The sequence below is a fragment of the Balaenoptera musculus genome, chromosome 4, assembly GCF_009873245.2.
Source record: "Balaenoptera musculus isolate JJ_BM4_2016_0621 chromosome 4, mBalMus1.pri.v3, whole genome shotgun sequence".
Taxonomy (NCBI): domain Eukaryota; kingdom Metazoa; phylum Chordata; class Mammalia; order Artiodactyla; family Balaenopteridae; genus Balaenoptera; species Balaenoptera musculus.
In genome coordinates, this window is record NC_045788.1 from 65,345,064 (window position 1) to 65,367,050 (window position 21,987).

General features: G+C 42.5%; 1 protein-coding gene across 8 annotated transcripts in view; it reads left to right on the top strand.

The window, feature by feature from the left end:
• LOC118894686 (LIM domain containing preferred translocation partner in lipoma) overlaps positions 1-21,987 on the top strand; it is a 697,996-nt gene that overhangs the window by 105,153 nt on the left and 570,856 nt on the right. The window contains exon 4 of one of the 8 annotated variants that reach the window (XM_036851111.1): positions 17,888-18,016. The exons of 6 other annotated variants lie outside the window; for them this stretch is intronic. The gene's annotated coding sequence lies outside the window, so the exon portion shown is untranslated. Of the gene's footprint in view, positions 1-8,435; positions 8,678-17,887; positions 18,017-21,987 lie in introns of those variants that run through there. One more of the 8 variants, XM_036851117.1, reaches the window with a different exon arrangement.

Sequence of the window (21,987 nt, forward strand, 5' to 3'; positions counted from 1 at the left end):
TGCAGCCTCCATTTGGGGCTTGAAAGACCTGTTCTGTGAAGGTTTTCCTGATACCCTGCTCCCCACCACACACACTCTGTGCCAGACCTCTATGAACACAGTGATGGTTGTTGTGTACATATTTGTCTCCTGTGCTGAACTGTGAGTTCTAGATATCTTACTTAGTATGGTACCTGATTCATGTCAGGCCTTTGATATATATGTATTGAAAATTCTAGTTTTTGCCCCATGTTGTGTTTCCATGCTAAGACACTAAAAATCCAGAAGTGCCATTTTAGAATTAGGCAACTCAGTTGCCTTTAAGGATGCACTGACTTTGTTTTTTGCTTTAATATTTGGTGTAAAGATGCTCTTTGGCTTAGATCTCTGCTTCAGCCCTTGGAAGGGTAAGATAGCCACATGCCTACTTCATTAATATTTTGGGCATCTCTGTGCAGGAAGCGATTGAGTGCTAACATCACATAAGTTCTGTCATATCAGCATAAAACTATTTGCAATATGAACAAACATGTATTTCAGATTTGTTGTTTATATCCAGATATTACTTTCCACCTAATATCTGGCAAATTAATTTCCAGATTGTTACTTTCAAATATAAGTGAATCTTTTACATGTAATTTGTAGTGAAAAGTCTTCTAAAAGTGTTTTATACCCTGAAATTCTACAAATCCATTGACATATGAAAGTATATAAGAGCAAAATGCAACAATATTTAATGGTGATTGTGAAAGCTGTTAAATTTATGGGTAAAATAATTATTAAGAACTTTTGAATTGTTAAACAATTAGGGAAATAAATTGATAGTAAATGCTAGTATTAGATTAGTGAAATCTTAGTTAATAGGGTACATTAGCGAGGTAACTTTGGGAAGAACATCATATTCTTTCTTAGCTAATAAGTGTTTATAAAAATATAAATTGTAATAGAGGCATTGTTATGAGATTAAATTGTATTATAATTCGAGTCATTATAGGATTGGTTGGTGAATGCATTCATAATTAAAAAGAGTGACTATTAGGAACTGTTTTTAAGTTTCAGTATTTAATTTTACGTAAGGCCATGAATCTTTCTAGAAAAGTCCTATTTAAGAATTGTTTAATTTTTTTAAAAGATAAATTACAGGAAGATGGCCAACTTTGTCCCCTCAACATTTCATGATCAGGAAGACCTCCACAATCATGCACAACAAATAATTGATAAATTATCTTCAACACAGAGAAATTTTGTATTTATTCTTGTATCAAGGAAATCTAGATGATGATGGTAATAGATTTCAGTCTCAGTTTTGGCTTAGTATTGATTTTTAACACTCAGCTATTTGGCATTTGGCCCAAGTGGGTAATGGGTACTAATCTTCTTTCAGTGGATTTTTATGCTTTTGTACTGAGAGACAACATGTAGGTGTCTCCAGGTCAGACTGGAAAAAATTCCTCACGTTTTATCTACTGTTAATTTGTTTACAAATGGTTTCCATGGTCGCCGTCTACTAATTCTGCTGGTGATCCTTAAGGATCAGGTGGTGGGGGACCCTGAACATTTGACCCCATCTCCATTCCAGTGCTTGGAATCCCCCAGACCTGGCTTTTAGTCCTGGCTTTGGAGCTGTTCCTGGCACACATAGAGTAAGGCATTTAATTTCCATACTGCCTGTCTTATGAGAAGAAGTGTTAGTAAACTCATTAATTAGGGTGTGTTTACAGTTCTATTCTGAATATCAGTAGCTTCTAAGTTTAATTAAAATTGACCACCTTCTTGAGGACAGACGTGCTCCTTACACGCTGTGTGTCCCCCGTCAGTCTTGGTTTCCTCTCTCGCTTGCACAGTGAGCCTGATGGTCATGTCTTCTCCGGAGAGCTTTCAGCTTTGTCTTTCTGTTGTGTGATAAAGGCTGAATAGAGGAAAGGTGAGTCTTGATGACTGATGGAGTCCTGGCCAGTTTGTATTTGCTGACAGGTATGACTGAGGGCAATAAATTACATTCTAAGTTTAAACAGGCTGGTTTTTAGTTGTCACTGGAAGTGCAAATAATACTTCTTCCTGGTGTATGAGATGCAATTGGTTGTCTGCCACATATATTTCTTATTTTTGTCTTCAGTTCACGGTGTGGTCATGGAATACAATTTTGGGGGCAATTTCAGGTCGGTTTATTTGCTCAATAATGATAATAATATATTCATTGTCATTTAGTGAGCATCTGGTATGTACCAGACATCTTTTTTTTTCTGTATTTTTATTTTATTTTATTTTTTATTGAAGTATAGTTGATTTACAATGTTGTGTTAGTTTCAGGTGTACAGCAAAGTGATTCAGCTATACATATATATGTGTGTGTGTGTGTGTGTGTGTGTATATATATATTCTTTCTCAGATTCTCTTCCCTTATAGGTTATTACAAAATACTGAGTATAGTTCTCTGTGGTATACAGTAGATCCTCGTGGGTTACTTATATATAGTAGTGTATATATGTTAATCTCAAACTCCTAATTTATCTCCCTGCCCCTTTCCCCTTTGGTAACCATAAATTTGTTTTCTATGTCTGTGGGTCTATTTCTGTTTTGGATATAAGTTCACTTGTATCAGTTTTTTTAAGATTCCACATAGAAACGATATCATATGATATTTGTCTTTCTCTGTCTGGCTTACTTCACTTAGTATGATAATCTCTAGGTCCATCCATGTTGCTGCAAACAAACAGCATTCTTAACCTTAGAAGAAAAACGACATGCAAGGCTTATATTCTAATTCCCAGTTTACAAATAAGGAAACATAGGCTTGGAGAGATGAAAGGACTTGCTTAAGTTCACGAAGAGAGTGGCAGAGTCAGCATTTACCTAATTGCAAAGCCTCTAGCCCCACGTCCACACTGCCCCGGCGTTGAAGTCTGGAAACTGAGATCCGCACACTCCTCATTGTGGGAGGGAGAACTTTACATGAGCCAGTGCTGGCTCCTGCTGCCCTGGTGTCCTTGACTTGTGTTCTGATGTGGGGGACATGCCTTCATTAATTACAGGATGCTGATGACCCTCTAGAAGGCATCCGCTGACAGACCCCGGGGAAAGCTGACCCCCCTCCCCCCGCCAAGAGCTCACCCTGGACTCCCCAACCAGAGGGAGGATTCCTTGACAAGGAGCTGGTGCCTGATTGGGATTACTGTGCTGCTTGAGTTGGGCTGCCAGTCAGTTCTTTTCATTTATTTGCTGTCTTGCTTTCCTTTGAACATTTTATCCAAACTTCCAGCAGTGACTCTCAATCCTGGCTGTGTGTTAAAATCACCTGGGGTTTTAATTGTAACCATGCCTGTGTCTCCCGTCTAGACATTCTGATTTAAATGGACTGGGGTGGGGCCCTGGGTATCAGCATTTGAAAAAAATAAGTACTCCAGAGGATTCTAGTGTCCAGGCAAAATCAGTGCTTTAGGGGCAGAAAAGCTCTCTCTTTACTCTTTTGTTGACGTGGTATGTTTTCTTCTGACTTCAGTGAACCCTCAATCTTATGATGTTATCATTCCATTGAGAGGTTGAATTTACTCATCCAAAGCATTCATGCTTTTTTGAGGTGGCTTAGACTTTGGAGAAGGTGTTACGGGAACAGACACAGATACTGAAATCAGTGGCCTTAGAGGACGGGAATGAGCCACTTTGGAGCAACCAAAAGACAGAGCCATGACTTTTGCCACCTCCCCTCCTAATTCGTTCTCTCCCCCCACCCCGGCACCAGATTTTCAGCGTTTGAAGGTGTGTGTTTTCTAGTTGTGGGGTATTTACAATTACTTCCAACGATTTTACTCCTGAGCCTATTGTGGCTTATTTACACTAGCTTGGATATATGTTTATATGTAGCCTCTTTACCTTTTGTTTACTGATTGAATTTACTACTATGTAGAAAAGACTGGCTTCAACTGACAAGATCACTATGCACGCAGAGGCACTGCATCTTGCTCTGGTGGAAGTACACCCATCCTTCCAGGCTGGCATTCAGAATTCTCCCCATCATCTGATGCCAGTCTTTCACTCTGGAATTAAGGCCACTCTTTACTGTCTTTGGGCTCCAGCCAGTTGAACTGTACCCTGGACCAGGGTCTGCCCGATCCCTGCCTTTGTTCCCTTCTCGTCCTGCTGGAACATTACCTCAGACCCTCATCCCAGAGGCTAGAAATAACGTTTTCTTTCCTAGAACCCCACACTGCTTTGAGTGGGAGCACTTTTAGAACTTATCACATTGTACCTTGAGCTATTCTTATTTATGCGTGTGTATAATTCTTCCCCTTCTGTAAGCTTCTGGAGGGTGGGGAAGCTTCTTAATTTTGGTGTCCTCTGCTGTGCCGAGAATATTGAAGCCGTTCCCTGAATGTTTTTTGAGTAAATGTGTTACTTTTAGTTCAACTCAGCAGTTGTCCAAAATTAACCTCATGAGATGTTGGTAGCTTTGGTGAACATTTGGAGAGGTCTACCGTGATAGAGTGAAATCCGGTGACCTAGTTACAGAATATCCCCTGCAGGCTCACTGGTGAGGGAGGCTCATGTTTAAACTCCGTGAAAGAAGAGCCTGGATTTTTTGTGGTGGCGGTTGTTTACATGTCTTTTAAAATGACCCTTCCCCCCTTTTTTATGGCTTCATGATTTAAAAAAGTTCTTTAGATATAATTGGATATTATCAGCTTTACTCCTGTAGTAATTCTAAACCAGGTCGTTTGTTATTTGAGGACATATTGACTAAACGTTTATTTTTTATTTTTCAGTTTTTTAAAATTTTACTGAAGTATAGTTGATTTATAATGTGTTAGTTTCAGGTGTACAGCAAAGTGATTCAATTATACATATACGTATATTCATTCTTTTTCAGATTCTGTTCTCATATAGGTTATCACAGAATATTGAGTAGAGTTCTCTGTTCCATACAGTAGGTCCTTGTTGGTTATCTATCTTATATATAGTAGTGTGTGTATGTTAATCCCAAACTCCTGATTTATCCCTCCCCCCTACGTTTCCCCTTTGGCAACCGTAAGTTTCTTTTCGATATCTGTAAATCTGTTTCTGTTTTGTAAATAAGATCATTTGTATCATTTTAAAAAATTAGGTTCCACATATGAGTGATATCACATGACTAAGCATTTAGAATGGGGCTGGCACCCGGCTCGGCGCAGGCGTTAACCAGAGCCGGAGACGCTGCTTCCGCCCTCCGGGTCTCAGCCTGGCCGAAGCGCGCACACCCGGAAGCCGCATGTGCTGCGGTGGGTGGGTGGGTGGCACGCGCGCAGGGGGCCCAGGGGCAGTCATGACAGTCTCTATTCTGTTCTTCATTTACCAAAATGAAGACTGCACTCGCATTGTTAGTGAGCTTCTGGACTCTCCCGATATTCCCTGCAGGTATGATTCCGGTTATTATTAAAATTAATTAATAATCAAATTAATATTAAACATAGTGGTTCTTTTGGTAAAAGTAACATGTGCTCATGTTGTAAATTTAGAATGTGGAGGAAAGTGTAAAAAAAAAAAGAAAACCACTTGTAATCCCACCCTTGACAGGTCACTACTTTGACATTTTATTTGTGGAATTCTGTTTGGCTATGTGACCCCAGGTTTTTTACCTGAGCTCACTCTCCACAATCTAGTTCTCAGCTCTACTTTGTATAATATTTTTAAAGCATTTGAGATTAAAAAAGTGCTGTATTTCAAGCAAAATGCACATTCATCTCTTTTGACACAGGCTAACCTCATACACACACACGCACACACAAAGGGGAATGATCACTCTTGTTGAGAACCGACTTCTCATTTTACAGATAGGAAAACTGAGGCCTAGAACTTGTCCAAGATCGCATAAAAAAAAGTGGCAATCGACACTTCAGCCCAGGTCTCCTGAATTCCGGTCCAGTGCTCTTCCTACTCGACAGTGATACCTCCTTACTAGGTCATAGAAGCAGTGGTGGAAAGAGAAAAGGAAAAACACGTCAGTTCTAAAGAGTGCAGGTTTTTTCCCCATGTCCTTTCTCAGAGCTATTTTTGTGACTATTCAATACATGTATAATGCTGCCTCTCGCAGCATTCTGGCTGGACCAAGAGGCCATTCACTGCTGACTGCAGACATGCTCTCCCTCTACGGCAGGCTGCACGGAATCCTGGGCCCAGAAAGCAGATGGGAACAGACTTTTTCAATCAAATTTCAGGGTCTGAGTGTACACAGAAAACAATGACTGCATATCCTGTTCAACTTGTGTACTTAATGAAACAGTGATGGATGAGCATGACTGACTGGGGGTGGGGCAGGGGTTGAAGTTGAGGTGGATTCATCTTAGTCTGTAATTCATTCATGAGCTCCAATAAGTCTTATACACACATGCAAATTATTCATTCTCTCTAAATGTGACCCTATTATTCTAACTCCCCAAACCTTCAGTTGTTTCCTTTTGCATACAGAACAAAGCATGGACTCCTGCCTGGCATTTGAGGCCCTCTGTGATCTATCCTTGACACCGATATAATAGGGAGATGTAATAATGTAGCAGTTAAGAGCCAGACTTGGCAGCCAGGCACCACCAATTAGCACTCTTACCTGGGCAGGATACTGCACCTGTGTTTCAGTTTCCTCATGTGTAAAATGGCAATAAGATTGTTCTGGGGAGTAAATGAGTTAGGATTTGTAAAGGTTTACCAGTGACTAGGTCCTAATGCATTACATAGAAAGTGCTTTCTTTGTTTACTAAATGGGTACCTTTCCAGCTCCTCCACTGATAGCATTTCCCTTTTGCGCTAGACTTGCTGGTCATTCCTGAGACGGTCCCCTCATTCTCCTGCCTCTGTGCAGCTGTGACCCTTAACTTTAACATGTTGGCTCTCTCATTTCATGTGTGTCCAAATCTTAATCATCCTTTTAAGGCCAGGCTCAAATGCATCTTTATCCATTTCTTTCTTCACTAATTCACATATTCTTTATTCCCTTAACAGATTTTTTTTTTAGAGATTCTGTTGTGTGCCAGGTGCATTATTTAGGAAGGCTTCCACGGTTCTTGGAGCTGGGGGAGGTCCAACACTTCTGCCATCCCTCTGACACATCACCATCGATGTTGCTTTACAGTTTTGGATGGGTTTGTTTGATCTCCCCTACTAGAATATTAGCTCTTTGAGAGCAGAGTTCTTATTAAGCTATATTTAAATTGAATAAATGAATGAAAAAGTCCCACTTTGTGGGTATTTATTACCTTCTAATAAAGGCAAGAAAATAGGAACAACACTGTGTGTTGTTCTGTGTGTGTTGAAAATAGAACCAACTTCTCATTTTACAGATAGAAAAAAATAGGAACAACACTGTGTGTGTTGTTCTATCTGTAAAATGAGAGAGAGAGAGGGAGAGAGAAGAGATATTTTGAATGGGAAGGAGGATGAGGCTAGTTCTGAGGGCAGAGAACCCCTTCCAAGTTGAAGAAGGGCAAAAAGACAGGAATGAAAGGAAAACTGCAGAAGTAGAGAGAAACGGGATGAGAGAGAAGGTTATTCTCTGAACTGTAAAGCAATCGCTCCAAGAAATGGTTTTCCTTAAGTGGTATAAAATGTGAGGCGAATTGAGTCTCACTTTTCCTTTCCCTCTTTAGGAGGTTGGAGCTGATTTTAAAAATGAGGTGGGGGAGGGAGGTGGAGTTTGGAGAAGGAAAGTGAAAACTGTTTTCTGAAGTTCTCTTGCCAAATAGCTCCCTGGAGAGAAAGTTCAGAGGGAGGGCCTGCCTAAGCAGACTAACTCGCTCTTTCTTTCCTTGTTGTCCTGGTCACTCCCCCATCCCTATTCTTCACTTCCAAACATCTTCTTTCCTTCTTCCTTTTTTTTTTTTTAAATCGTGTAAGTATTACAAATGAGAAGCTGGAGGAAAATTAAAACGAAACACAAGGCAAGCAGATAATTTCAGTCTGCAGTTATAAAAATGATGTGTTTTAGATTTGTTTTCCTGATCTGTTTCCCACTGGGAGCTTCCCCTCCTGCCACCCCTCCTCATTTCTTTTCCCAGACTTCCACCCACTTTCTGACTCAAAGCCGGAGAGGAGACTGACCACACAACGGGATTTGAGAAGTGAGCAGGGCAGTTTTCAAGTGCTGATTCTAGAGGTTTAACATGAGCAAATTCCTGGCCTTTTTCTGAAGATTTTTCAGCTGACTTTTTTTTTCTTTTGGGTCTCTCGAGTTTACTGCTAAAGATGCTTTGGTGTGGAAGGCACCAAGTTTCAGTGATGGGCTTGCCTTGACTGAGTGCTTGGCATATGCAGGCCTCAAGCTATTGGCGGGGGATGCTGAGATAGGAAAATTGGACTTCTGACTGCAAGGGCTTGGCCGTGTGTGTGTGTGTGTGTGTGTGTGTGTGTGTGTGTGTGTGTGTGTGTGTGTGTGTGTGTGTGTGTGTGTGTGTGTGCACATGCGCACTGTGGTTGCTGTGGGGATTCTGGTTTCTGGGGATGGAAGGGGTGGGGGCCAGGGAGTAGGTAGATTGGTTTGCCCACAACTGATGATCACCTCCTGGACGTGCTGTGTGCTGCTGCTGGGGAAAGCTTCACTGGGGGGTGTGGTGTTGAAAGGTCTTGAAAGATGGCTAGGACTTTAATACACAAGGAAGAGAGACATGCGTCTTCAAGACAAAGGGAACAGCAGAGGCATGGGAAGACAGAGAAGAATGGGGAGTGGCAGACTGCCGAGGTGAGGAACCATAGAAGGGGTAAATCCTCCACCCCCCTGTATGTTTGGGTTTTTTTTTTCCCTGTAAGCAGAAGGGAGGGATTATGAGTTTTAGAAAGAGCTGTGATAGGATTACTCCGGTGCGTGTGTGTGTTTTACTTTGCTTTTACTTTTTAATTTTCCGAGTCTTTTTAGGAACTGTGAGGCAACCTTGACTCTGGGAAGTGTGCACTGCCTGTCTTTCTATGTCTTTTTTCTTTCCTCTTCCGGCCTGGCCTGGGGCCTTGTGTGGCTTCTGATAATGAAGTGTGGCAGGGCCGGCTCCCGGGAGCTGATGTGAGGTCCGAGCAGACCCTGGGCCTGTTCTTCACGGTTTCCCATCCTTTTTCCTCCTCTTCTTCTCTCCTCACCCCCAGCAGGAGCAGCAGCTCTCCCCTCCCTAAAATAAATAAACCAGTCGCTCCAAAAGGTTCCAAGCACATTAGTCACATATCCCAGAAGTTTAATACAGAATTATTTTGACAGTGAGAACAAGAAGTGTTTTCTAGTTGAACGCACAGAACTTGCTTCTTCCAACTGGGCTTTCTGCCGCAGAGACAGATGATATGTTTTTTAGATGGATCAGCCGTGCAGGAGACTGCGTCGCTTCCCTTGGAAGCATGACAAATTGCTCACTACCAAAAGTGGTTGGGGAAAAGATGTGAAATATGAGAGAGAGAGAGAGAGAGAGAGAGAGGGAAATCGCATCCTTATTGAGAGCATAACTTTCTCCCTAATAACTTCAATCAGCCACTGAGAGCTTTCTATGTGTTTATTTATTTATTTGGCCGCCCCTGGAGCTGTGAAGTCCTTTTTTAAACCCGGGCTCACGGGTGTTCTAAAAGATGAGGACAGATCGAGTTATTGCAATGCGGGTGGATCTCCAAGCATTCCAGTTGAATAGCTCTTCCAGAAATATTTCTTGACTCACTAATTTAGCACTTTCTGTTGCCGTTACTAAGCAGATTGGAGAGTCCTGCCTGCGATTTCGCCAGACTCCTCTAGGGTTGACGTGGATCCTCTTATTCCTATCTGGCCCGTGGAAAGGTGGAGGAATGCAAAGCTCAAGTCTACTGGCGCCCAAGAGGGACTTTAACCCGAGCTGCCAGAGTGCCGTCTGAAGAGCCAGAGAAAAGTGTGTGCTCTCCTTTCCCAGCTTCGCCCTTCTCCTTCAGGGCGCAGCCACCATGCAGGAAGAGCTTTCTTCCAGGGTGGCTCACCTGGGTGTGAAGACCCAGAGATGAGCGTGGAGGACAGAAGTTAAGGAACTCCCAGACCTGGGATACCTGTCCTTCTGGCTCCCATGATCCTCCACTTCTTGCTTCTCAAATCTTTCTAGAGATTTCCAGCCTTTTGGGAGGGGTGGGGCAAGTTGACCTCTCTGACTGCAGTGCATGCTCTCTGGAGCGCTTTTAACCCCTTCTGATTGTTTCTCATTAGCCCCTCATTCCCAGGCCTTCATCCAAGAAATGTCTGTGTGGTCCAGACATTAACTGGCCATATGACCTTGGACAGTAGACTCATTAGGCCTTGGTGTTTTCAGAACCTTTCTCTTCATGGAATTCTTTTTTAAACCCCTCATGAAATATCATGGGAAATCCCAATGCAGGTTTCCCCTGCTGCTATCCGGAAGTAGAGCGTTCGTATAAAATGTTTTATGAGCCTAAATGGAGTAAAGTGAAAATCCTCTTCGGCTTTCTTTTGGTTAGTGAAAACAAATGTAATGTAGGTCTTTCATAAAAGCAAAGTGCTATAAAGAAAACTTCCGAGAAGCAGAAGATACCTGAATATAGAATAACCAAAGTAGAGTTATATGGTGATGCTGTTCTTAAATGGTTAAACAGGCTTCTATCCAGGGCCAGGTTGTCGTCCAGAGCTCTGTGCCTCTGCGGAACGCGCTTTGAAAGCCATTGTAGTGGAGGTGCTTCAAGACTTCTGGCAGCCCTGGTGACCGTGGTTCTGGCCTCTTCAAGCTTTCTGCCTTTCTGGACATCTCTCAAGGTTGAGAACGTGGCACCGGTACAGATGAGGAAGATGGGCCCAGAGGGAGACTTGATCTTACACTGGCTGTGAAATCCCACGTTTTGAAGGCCTTTTGGCTTGCTCACTTCCGGTGATTGTTCTCAGGGGGCTGCTCAGCCCCCAGGCCTCCTCACCTGGGCCTGGACCTGTGCCTGCCCTGGCCAGCACCTCATAAATAGTCATTGCACCGCACTGAGCAGTCATCTCAGTCAATTCTTGCCACCGTTGTTGGGCGCACAGCCTCTGTCTCAGGAACATTATGAGAGGAGTAACATGGCATTCAAGCCATTTTTAAGGAAATCTTTTTTTTTTTTTTTTTTTTTTTAAATGCTGAATTTCCTTTTTGGCAGAAAAGTAAAGCACGGGCCATCTCTCATTTCGCTGTTGATACTTATGCAGTACCTACAATCGTATGACACTCTACTATTCCCCAAAGAAGGTTCTGACCTTTATGATCATACTTCACATTTTCACATTGCAAGACAATTTCTAAAGAGCTTTTTTTCTAGCTAAGATCTCACTTGAGCCTCACAATAATGCGGATGCAAAGGAGTCTCAACGAGGTAATACATGTGGAATCAGAGTCAGGCTCACGGTTCACAGTCAGGTTGGGAAGAATTACGGGGATGTGAACCTTAGGCTCCGTGACTCATACCATTGTACCAAAGTATTCCTTCTCCTTGTAGCAGGAATTATGATTGAATATGCTACTAACAGCTACTGTTTATTAAGTGCGTATTTATGTGTCAAACACTGCTAGGGAGACACTTTGTAAAAAGCTCATTTAATCTCTTCAGCTACCGTATAAGGTAGAAATGATCATGTCCAGTTTGAAGACGAATCGCTGGAGATATTGAGAGGACAGGTAACTTGCTGAAGGTTCCTCTTCACAGAGTCAATGGACCTCGTATTCTAACCAGGACTGCTTGCCTCCAGAGGCCTTTCACATAGAGGATGTGATCTCTGCCCATCCTTGGTCCTCACTAGGGAGACCAAAAGTGCTCTCTTGAAAACGACAAGGCTAGTTTGTGGGTGACCACACGCTACAGTGAGTGCTGCATACTGTTGGGGGTTAACAGGTGGCCATTTTCTCTCTGCTCTTGGAGCTTGTAACATCTTTATGCAGTCTCTTCTCCTTTCCTTTTAGATTTTATGTGCTCACCACGGGAAATTACTGATCTGTGCACCATTGGGCAAGTCATTTCTCTTCCTGGGCCCTTGGTTTCCCCCTCACTCAAAATAGCTTTTCTTTCCTGATCTTTCTGTCCTAAGTTTACATGTCCGGGGAATGTGCTTATTGAATTCTCTTCGTATAAGTCCTTTCAAAAATATTGTTGGGAATTATAGATGCTCAGTAAATGCTTGTTTTAAATTGAAATGATAATTGCAGGTAATGCCAGTTTTCAAAGAGATTTTCTGCTTCTGAAATGCCATTTGCCAAAGTTTGAAAGTCAGACACCGCATGAAGAGGTAACTAAGTCGTATCAGGAAAGATGAATGCCTAATACATATTCTGATTGGTTTGCTGGTGGTGTCTTGCTTTTTTCAGTGTCAATTTTGTCTTTCTAATTCTTGTGTTAGGACAACTATCCTCCCCTCCCCCAAGACACACGTCAGCATGCGCACGCACAGGCACACAGATGCACAGAGACACACACACACACACACACACACACACACACACACACACACACACAGAGTTCTTGAGCAAGAGACCCTCTTACATTTGTTAAATTTGTCACTTTCTCCACAGAATCTGGTTAGCATACCTTTGGGTGAGCAAAAGAAAAATCTTTTTCTCTGTGCCAAGTTCAGGGTGTGAATCAATTCTCCCTGGCTTTTGCATTTCAGTAAATGTTTCCTAGATGGATTCATCGAATTTCCAGTAAAGACAAACAGCTCAGAAAGCAGATTGCTTTCATACCCGAGGCCTGAGTTCTGTGACCCAGGCATTGGAGCTCAGTTCCATATATGGCCAAAAGAGAAACAGGGTGAGGGAGCGGAGGGAGAATACCAGACATAAAATGCATTCCTGAGAAGTGTGCGTTCGCAACTGACAAAACAGGACCCTCGTTGGTTTCCATCTTCTGCAGAACATGAAACTGTGACGTTTTCAGAAAGAAGCCAATGTTCCAAGCATCTGCCACAGGGAACAGTTTATTTTCCCTTTTCTTTTTGGTCACATGTAGGTTTAATTTGGAGTCAGTGTTGAAGTCAATGCTAGCAAGGAATGAGGACTCAGAAATTATTCTTGGAGTCAGCAGATGTGGGTACTCAGCCCAACACCACCGCCATCCAGCTGTGAAACTCTCTCTGGCTTGTTTTTTCTCAATGTCAGAGTGACAGGGCTGAATATGATGATCTCTGAGATCTCTACTATTTCTGTTGTCTTTGGTTCTAATTTTGCCTGAGATTTTCCAGTTCCTGTGGAATTCCCCACAGAAAGTAGTTTCTAATTCTTCCAAATACTTTCTGTGGTTTGAACTTAAAAAGACAAAATAAAAACCCTGGTCTTGAATTTTTCTTTGTGATTTCCTTAAATATAACTTGGACACGTTGTTAGCCTTTCACTTGGCAGATAGCTTCTTGCTGAGGGTGGAGATGGTTGCATTTACTGCACCCTCATGGTCTTTCCCCTCTGCTGGTCCCTCTTGTTGCTGGAGAAGAAATTCAGGTATGCCCAACACAGAGTTGTAGGAACAGGTGTGCACTTAGCAAATGCAGCCTTGTAATGGCCTTATCAGTTGTCTGCGTCTTTTATAAATTCCATCTCCTCTGTGGGAGAAACGGCATTGGTAGGAGGCAGCTCCAGAAACTTCCTCACACCTCGGGAAATGGAACTAGGGATGTGAAATTGAGGTGTTGGCTTTCCAGTTAGTAATTGTATGAGTCACTGGCCTGTCACAGATGTTAAGAAGGTTAAGAAGAAATAAAAATACAAAATTTTGGCCCTCGAGAGGACCGCAGTCATTTCTACTTTATGAGACCGGACGTGATTTCTTTCTTTCTCTCATTGCTCAGTTGAGATAAAGGGAGCCTTCTCTGTTCCCTGACAAAGTGTTCCAGCCCTCGGGCTTTCCTGTCTTGATGGTAGCCCATGCCCACCAGCACGCTGAGCGGTCGTGGAAAGGTGCTGTTTGGAGGAGCCCACGGTGGTTCAGCAGGTATCCAGGGGAGCCCCTTTCTCCCTGCTGAGGCTCAGCTCCGGCGCTGCTCTGCCTTGCTGTGACGGCCCCTCCGATGGGACCAATAAATGCTCCTGCAGAGCCGCCAAGTCCTAGGTGGTGGAGGAGGAGGAGACAGGCAAGTACTGAGAAAGCAGAGAGCGATTGCTCCAGAGAGAGTGGGAGCTAAGAGGTCTGTGTTCTGTTGGCACCTGTGCCGTGAGCTTTCTTTGTGACTTGGTCCAAGATGCTTCAGGTCTCTAGGCCTTCATTTCTCCATCTGGAAAGTGAAATGCTTGTGGGCCTTGGAAGGTATTTAATTGAACATATTTCCAGATCGTTGCTTCATCTCTCATATTGCTCCTACTTCATATCCCCAGTCATACTGAGCTCATCAACTGGCACAGAGTTCTGACCAGGCCTCCTTAACGTCCAATAGAACAAAGGCAGGATGGCTCCTCTGTGGGTTCCCACTCATTATACTATTTTGACCAAATTTTTTAGCAAGGCATTCAACTCCCTTCACAGTCTAGTTCCAACTGATGGTTCTGGGTTGGGGAATGGGGGCTGCAGCAGCCTTTCCTTGCATGGGTGGCCTTCATCTTGACTTCGAGCCCTCTGGTGCCACGGAGGTAGGTGTGTATAAAAAGAGGAGACTGCACACGATGACCAGGCAGCGTAACTGGGGCTGGAGTGGAATTGAGAAGAATGAGTCAGGATCCTGAGCCTCTGTGATAGACTCTACCAGTGAGTTAGGGGATATTTAAGGAAACTGAGCACAGTGTATCTTCTGCTTTGGTAGAAAGCATACATTGTAATGGTTACAAATGCTTGGTGCTATTATGAGAAAACCACAGGGAAGACCAATCATATAAACAGTAATAATTTATTGGCTGTGACTGATCCTTCGGGGAGTATGATATGTGATGTAGGTTTCTACAGGGCTTTCCAGTGGACTAACCCTTTTCCATACCCATTAACTCATCAGATCCTCATAGGTGAGGTGGCAGGCTAAAGAATATACCCTCACTTTACTTAAGAGCAAACTGATGCTCAAATAAAGTTGAAGAGGCTGCCCAGTGTCGCAGGGTAAAGAGATGGCATGGCAGAGATTTGTCTAGTGCTTTTATGCCTGCACTGTGTTTCTTTTTGAAGCTTCAGCCTATCCAATAAGTCAGGATAAACACATACACACACACACGTACACACCCACCTCCCCCATCAGAGGATGGTAGAAGATGGTATTTAATTAGTTGTGAATTGTGCGAGCCATAATATTTGGTGAATCAGTCTTGGTGATGAGTAGGGTGGTGTGACAGTCAGTTCACTTTCACAGCTGAATTCTCAACTAGGGCACTATGACAGGGAACAGAACTGAGGATTTCTAGTTTGGGACTGTTCATTCTTGCATGTGTACTTTCATTTACTTAAGACAGCAAAGAACTAAAAATTATCAGACATTTAATATGTACCAGGTTTAGTGCTAGATGCTAATCTGTAAAAGTGAATCATAAACCAAGGGTTGGGAAGGACTTTAAAATGTGTGTAGAATACCCCATCTTTCCTCTCATCCATTGGTCCCTCCTCTGTTATTCTCATCAGGTGATATGTCCAACTGAACTTGACTACTTCATGCGATCTCTTATTGTAGGGGGTAGTTGCTCCAAACACTTTGACCTTTAATGTTTAGAGAAATACCCAGACTGTTTGTAACTTCCATCAGTGTTAATTTATTCATCTGTTAAGTGGCTTTATGAAAATGGAATCCTTCTCTTAAATTTATGTTTTCTTCTTAGAGTAAGTTCCTTGGGTTGGCTGACTGCTCTTGAGAGGAATTATTAACTCTCATTTCTCCTAAAATTTCCTCTTACATGATTTGGGGCTGCTTATCTTGATTCTGGAAGGTGAAAATTGGGGAAATAAGCCCATATTGTATTCTTTCAACTCCATTTTTGGGACCAGAATTATATCTGTATAATTGCTCAAATTTTGGATCATGTAGGAACATGTTTCTGCACAAGGTATTTGAAAACTATTTATACTTTCTTAGAAATGCAAACTCTTCAAGTTGGAAGGGAGCATAAAGATTCCCTCAGATAGCCCTAGACTATAAATTCCTTGAGGTCAGGAGCTGTGTCAGATATATTTCTGTACCTCTTACTGCCAGTGCCAGGGGGCCTTGACAAAAGAATTGGATTGATTGGATCTCTCAGTTTTCATGCTTTCTTTGCCCCTTCCTCAACTTGTTCAGTCATTGGGAGGAGTTGTATGGACCCATTGAGTGTGATGAATAAGTAAATCATGGGGTTAACCCCCCTCCGCTAGGGCTTTAGCTGTGTTTAGATTTAGAATGCTGAGTAACTCATAAAACACGATTCCAAAGCACTTTGCAGATAGAAAATGCTTCACGTGTAATAAATAATAACGGGCTATAGAAACTTCTGATAGATCTTATGGTGGTAGAGTGAAATGGTTGGTGTTGACCCCTTTCATCATTTTGCAGTTAGTGTTTCCATCTTCAAGTCGCTGTATATTCGTCATTGTGGGCAAAGTTACTTTCTAAACTGGCTAGGAATTAAGCCTTCCAATTATCGTTAGGAGAGGGATCGAAGGAACATCATGAAAATTGATAGGCAAGTCTTTAATTGATAGGCAAGGCTTTAATTCCGTGCTTAAATCCAGTCCTTTCTGGATCCTGTCCTCTTCCTCAACTGTTATGTCTTTTACGGAGTCTGTAGTCACCTCTATTTTACTTCCAGACCATGAGTATTCTCAAGTGATGGAAAATGGCACCTTTCTCCAAAGGAGACAGTGGAATGGTCAGGGCCCGTCCTGCCTTTGAACCATCAGTATAAGAGGGATTTCATCCAGGGAACGGCCTGCCTTTCCTTTGTCCTGAAGCGTGGGTCAGTCTGATTCAAATTTGGTGAATATACGGTGACTGCCCACGAGGAACCATGAACTACGTTTTCACCTGTGTTATCCCACCTTATGAAAGTGAGTGAACTGAAGTATAAACAGAATCTTGCTGTTTTTCTTGGTGACTTGCAAAGCCTCTTTCTTCTCAGCAACAGTGACCCACTGTAGCTGAGCATTATTCATTCAATTAGTAAATATTTATTCAGCACCTACTATATTCCAGAAACTCTTCTCAGTGCTGGTCAGCGCATAAAACAAAGTCCTCTCAAGCTAACATTTGAAGGATTTAACACAAGTATGATTTTGAAAAAAATGACTGGGCAGAAGTATGCTTAAACAAATAAACACCACAAGCAACACACCAGCTCTTTCCTTCTGCCCTTTCCTCCTACTCTTTCTCTTGTCTCTCATTTTTTTTTTTCCTCTTCATAACCTGACTCAACACCCTTTATCGTCTCACCCTGTCTGACCGAGAAGCCCGTATTTTCTTCATTCCTTTTTTTGTGTCCTCTTTATGTCTGCTTGTGCTTTGTACATGGGGGTGCAGCAGATGAGCCCTGATGCTGGCTTGCTCCCAACTTTGTGCTCACACCCTACCTTCCCCGTGCTCCTGCTTCACCTCCAGGCATGGAGTGGTGGGTAGATGCCCATGCTGCCAATTGGAACCTGGAGGGAAGGGTGGCTGGTGGCTCTGGAGCTTTTGGTTGCCCATCCAGCAGCACTGCATTGTCAGGATCCTGTTGAAGAGATGGATGTGGCCCCAAATCCTAGGTGCTCCAGCAGATTATCAGCTCATAGGGGCTTCTCTCAGGAAGCCTTCCTTGATTCTCTCCTCTCAATTCTTATCATGCATCTTTGCCAGAATAGAAGCTCAGTAAATTTAGTTTCTTTTGTTTCTCTGAAGTCTCATGTCTCTTTATCTGGGCTTGACTTAATGGGACTTACTCTTTAATTTCATGGTTCTTGTGCCCATTTCTTACCTCCCTAGGAAGCATGGACTGTGTCCATGTGTGTTAAAGTCTGTTAAATGAACTGGGGGTGGGAGGGGGAGCATTTTACAAAAACTAAAATTTGTTTCTTGTTTTAGGATGAGACTCTTGGAGCCACATTTATTACTCAGTCCTAGATTTTAGTGGCTCACATGCAGAGAGCTGACCTCTACGCTGATCAAGTGGTTGAATTTTCAAGTGCTTCTGGATTTCCACTCAAGTCTGAGGTTTGCAGATGCCTGACCATTTCTGGGTTATTGTCATCTACCCCTAAATCTGATATTTGGGAATGCGACCATGATAACTCCCTAGTAGATACAAAGTAGAACTGGTAGGATAGAGCTTTTCTTCTCTGTTCCCATGATCTTGACCTCTAACATCATGCTTTACTTTAAAAAAAAAAAAAAATTTATTTATTTATTTATGGCTGCGTTGGGTCTTCGTTGCTGTGCGCAGGCTTTCTCTAGTTGTGGCGAGCGGGGGCTACTCTTTGTTGCGGTGCGCGGGCTTCTCATTGTGGTGGCTTCTCTTGTTGCAGAGCACAGGCTCTAGGCGCGCAGGCTTCAGTAGTTGTGGCTTGTGGGCTCTAGAGCGCAGGCTCAGCAGTTGTGGCGCACGGGCTTAGTTGCTCCACGACATGTGGGATCTTCGCGGACCAGGGCTCAAACCCGTATCCCCTTCACTGGCAGGTGGATTCTTAACCACTGAACCACCAGGGAAGTCCCATGCTTTACTTTTTGACTTTTGTTTCTGTGCTGGATTCCAGCCTCCAGTCTCTCTGGTTAGCATGATAACTCATGTTTATTGCACATGTACTAAATGTCAGGCACCGACTAAATTGCTTTCTATATTTCCTTTCATTTAATCCTAAAAGCCAGCCAGTGTAGTAGGTAGTAGTATTATCTATGTTGGATGGATGAAGAAATTGAGGCTTAGAGAGATTTAAGTAACTTGCCCAACATCACACAAAATGTGATGACAGGGTTTGGGTTAGAAGTCAAATCCCTCAGGCACCAGCTTTTGATTTCTGAATTACTCTACTCACCCCTGGTTTCCTCTCCCACCCTTTTCTGCTCTCCTTGCTTATGAGAGTCAAGGACCAGGTATTGGATGGAAGGAATGCTCTGTCCTCACTTCTTTCTCCCATTGGCACCTGTAGCCAGAGCGCTCTATTCTTCTGACCTCTCATCAGATTCTACATTGGCTCTCAAGGCTGAATTTGCTGACAGGTACCTTCTAATGGGTTCATTGTTTTTCATGGTTTACTTGGTTTATCACCAGTGAGGGACAGCTTGACATTTACTTTCCTGTCTATTGGATTCTGATCTCCTTTCAGTGTTTCTCCACACTTAGCAAAGACTCTGTGACCGTATGAACTGATAGCAAGTACCCTCCTGCATATCCATCATAATACAATATGTTATAATAATATCTAAAGGTATAGTTGAGATTTTGGGAGCAGTCTAAGAAAAGAGAGTGAAGTTTGGAGAGAGGCGTGGCCTTCACATCTTCTGGTGGATGATGGTGAGCACAGCCCAGCCCCTTGAAATCATTTGCTCTCCAGGGACCTGCCTCAGCCTGGGGCACTTATATTATTGGTGCTTAGCATTTTTGTATTACTTTACATTTGCAAAGTGCTTTCCAGTGATTTATTAGCTGTTCTTGTTTTTAATAGCCCCTGGAGGTAAGTTGATATTCAACCTTCTGAGAACATAAAACGCATAGAGAAGGCTCATCTCATCAGATATTATTGGATCTGGGGTCAGGACTTTGAACTCCTGGGATGAGGCCATTTGGGGTCATTGCCTCATGAGGATTAATAGGAGACCAAGTGGACTTTACTTTAGCTCCCAGAGTCTCTAAGGCAGAGGTGGAATGATGGTAGCTATTTAAGGAAATTGCCTAGAAGCCATTATCAAAGGACCTGGATTCCAGTCCTGACTTGGCTGTTGACCATCTGTATTGACCTTGAGCCATTGCTTTGCCTATCTGTATCTTGGATTCACTCTCTGGTAAAACAAGGGTCATCTCCCAAGTCCCTTTAGATCCAACATTGTGTTAAATATAATTCTATGACTTTGGACCCCTTCTTTGGAAGAGGTAGTTGGTGAATGATACGACAGGGAACGTGGGTATAGATCTCAGCCATTAGGGGATGTATATTCAAAAGGTGTTCACCTTCCCTTTTCCAGGATCCAAGGACAACCTGACAATGATAAGCCTTCAGATTTATTTGAAGAAGCACATAGTCCTCATTCACTGTAAAACTAAGGTACTGAGTGGAGCTGCTAGAGGAAAGCCAGACTGGAGCCAAGAGCATCAATCCTGTGTCTTATGGATGTTGTAGAAAGTAATTAGTAGGCTTGATTATCTAACTGGTTCAACAAACGTTTTGGGGATATGATGTAATGTGAGGAAACATTTAGTTGTCAGATTTTAGGGCTGTATCAAATTTATTCTTGCAGGAAAAGTCTAGTTGTCCTGGCAACCTGAAATTGATTTTCTTTTTGCTCTTGTCAGCTGAAACTGGTCCCCTTTGAATCATTCCTCTAATTTAATATAGAGAACTGTATGTCCTCACCTGGTGACCAAATCGTTCTTAATGACAGGTAACCCCAGCAAATGTTTCCTCTTTCCTACCTGAGCCAGAGGCTATAGTTTATTACTGCCTTCACCCCATGTTGTTCTCTTTGTGGTTATTTATTCATCCGTGGAGTCAGGTGAGGAAGTAAAGTGGCATTCACTTAATTAAGAGTTCAGTCAGGCCTGTAGAGCAATGATGTAATTGGCAGCCAATCACAGCCTTTCGTTTCCAGTTACTTCTTGGACAGGGATGGGATTAGAATGGGCTCCAGGGGAGGGAGTCCTTTAGTGTTCTGTAACCTGGGGAGGGTGATGTAATGGCCCAGATGACTGTTTTCTGCCTCTGTCAGTCATCTCTATCAAGGGAAAGGGGATGATCTGTGAGCTAGGAAGGGTAGAATCGACGTCATTAAGAAGAAATTGATGTCCTCGACGGAAGAGAAGGTTGCAAGAGAGCAATCTGCTCTACTAAATGATTTCAAAGTTCATGGGCCGCATGTACTGCATCTCAAGATACAGAGGACGTCTGATGGTGACTGTGGAAGGGCTACCAGTAATTCTGAGGAAACCTGGAAATCAGCAGAAATGCCAGAAGTGAGAGATGAGGAAATAGATATCAGTTATCAAAAAAAACCCCAAAACAAACCAGTATCCGGAGTCTAGAATCTGCTGACTTTATTGTGATTCCCTGTATAATTCTAGACTTGCTTTTTCGACAGATGATTTTTGAGTCTTTGAAAGGAAGCTGTGTTCACGAGGAGCTGGAACAGGGTCACCTCGCCATTTCCCTTTTTGTTTGAGTTAATCAGCTGGTGGATTAGAGTGATAATCATAGACATAGTGTAGACCGGGCAGGCTTTGGAGTCAGGTCGTCTGGGTTTAAATCCAGCATCCTCTGCTTAGTAGCTACATGACCTTAGGCAAGTTGCTTAATTTCTGTGACTCAGCTTCCTCTTCTATAAAGTGGGGCTAATGATAGAACAGAGGAAGACTCTATGAAATAATGCATGTGAAATCCTAAAACAACACCTTGCACATATTAAGCATTCAGTAAATGTTGCTATCGTTACTCGTAGTAGGAGACCTTTGAATTTAATAAAGCATTTAAAATCTTTTACATATTTATAGATAAGATGGAGACATGTAGGGTGGATTATGAAACAGGCAATGGATTAATTTATGGGTCTGTGAATGAATACACACTTTTTAGTAACATGGGTAGAGAAGCTTGAAACTTACATTGCAAGGGTGAGGATGCAGGGAGTGAGTGAGTTTGTGAACCTTTCTGCAACTTACCAAACCCCTTCCTACTCCCTCATCCTTTTTTCTCCCAAGAAGGAACCATCATTAAAAATTTAGTATGTGTCTAGTTTTCCCCTGTACATTTATATTGCTATAAATATATATTTATTTCTTGGTTTAAAAAAAAACCTCAAAAATTATTTGTAAAAAGTTTACATTCTTTGTTTTTTCAAAAGAATACCAGGACTATCAAAATTGAAACAGTCACTTGGAGCTGCAGTGCCATGTTTGACTTATTTATTTATTTTTTTTAGTTGAAGTATACTTGATTTACAGTGTTTCAGGTGTACAGCAAAGTGATTCAGTTCTATTA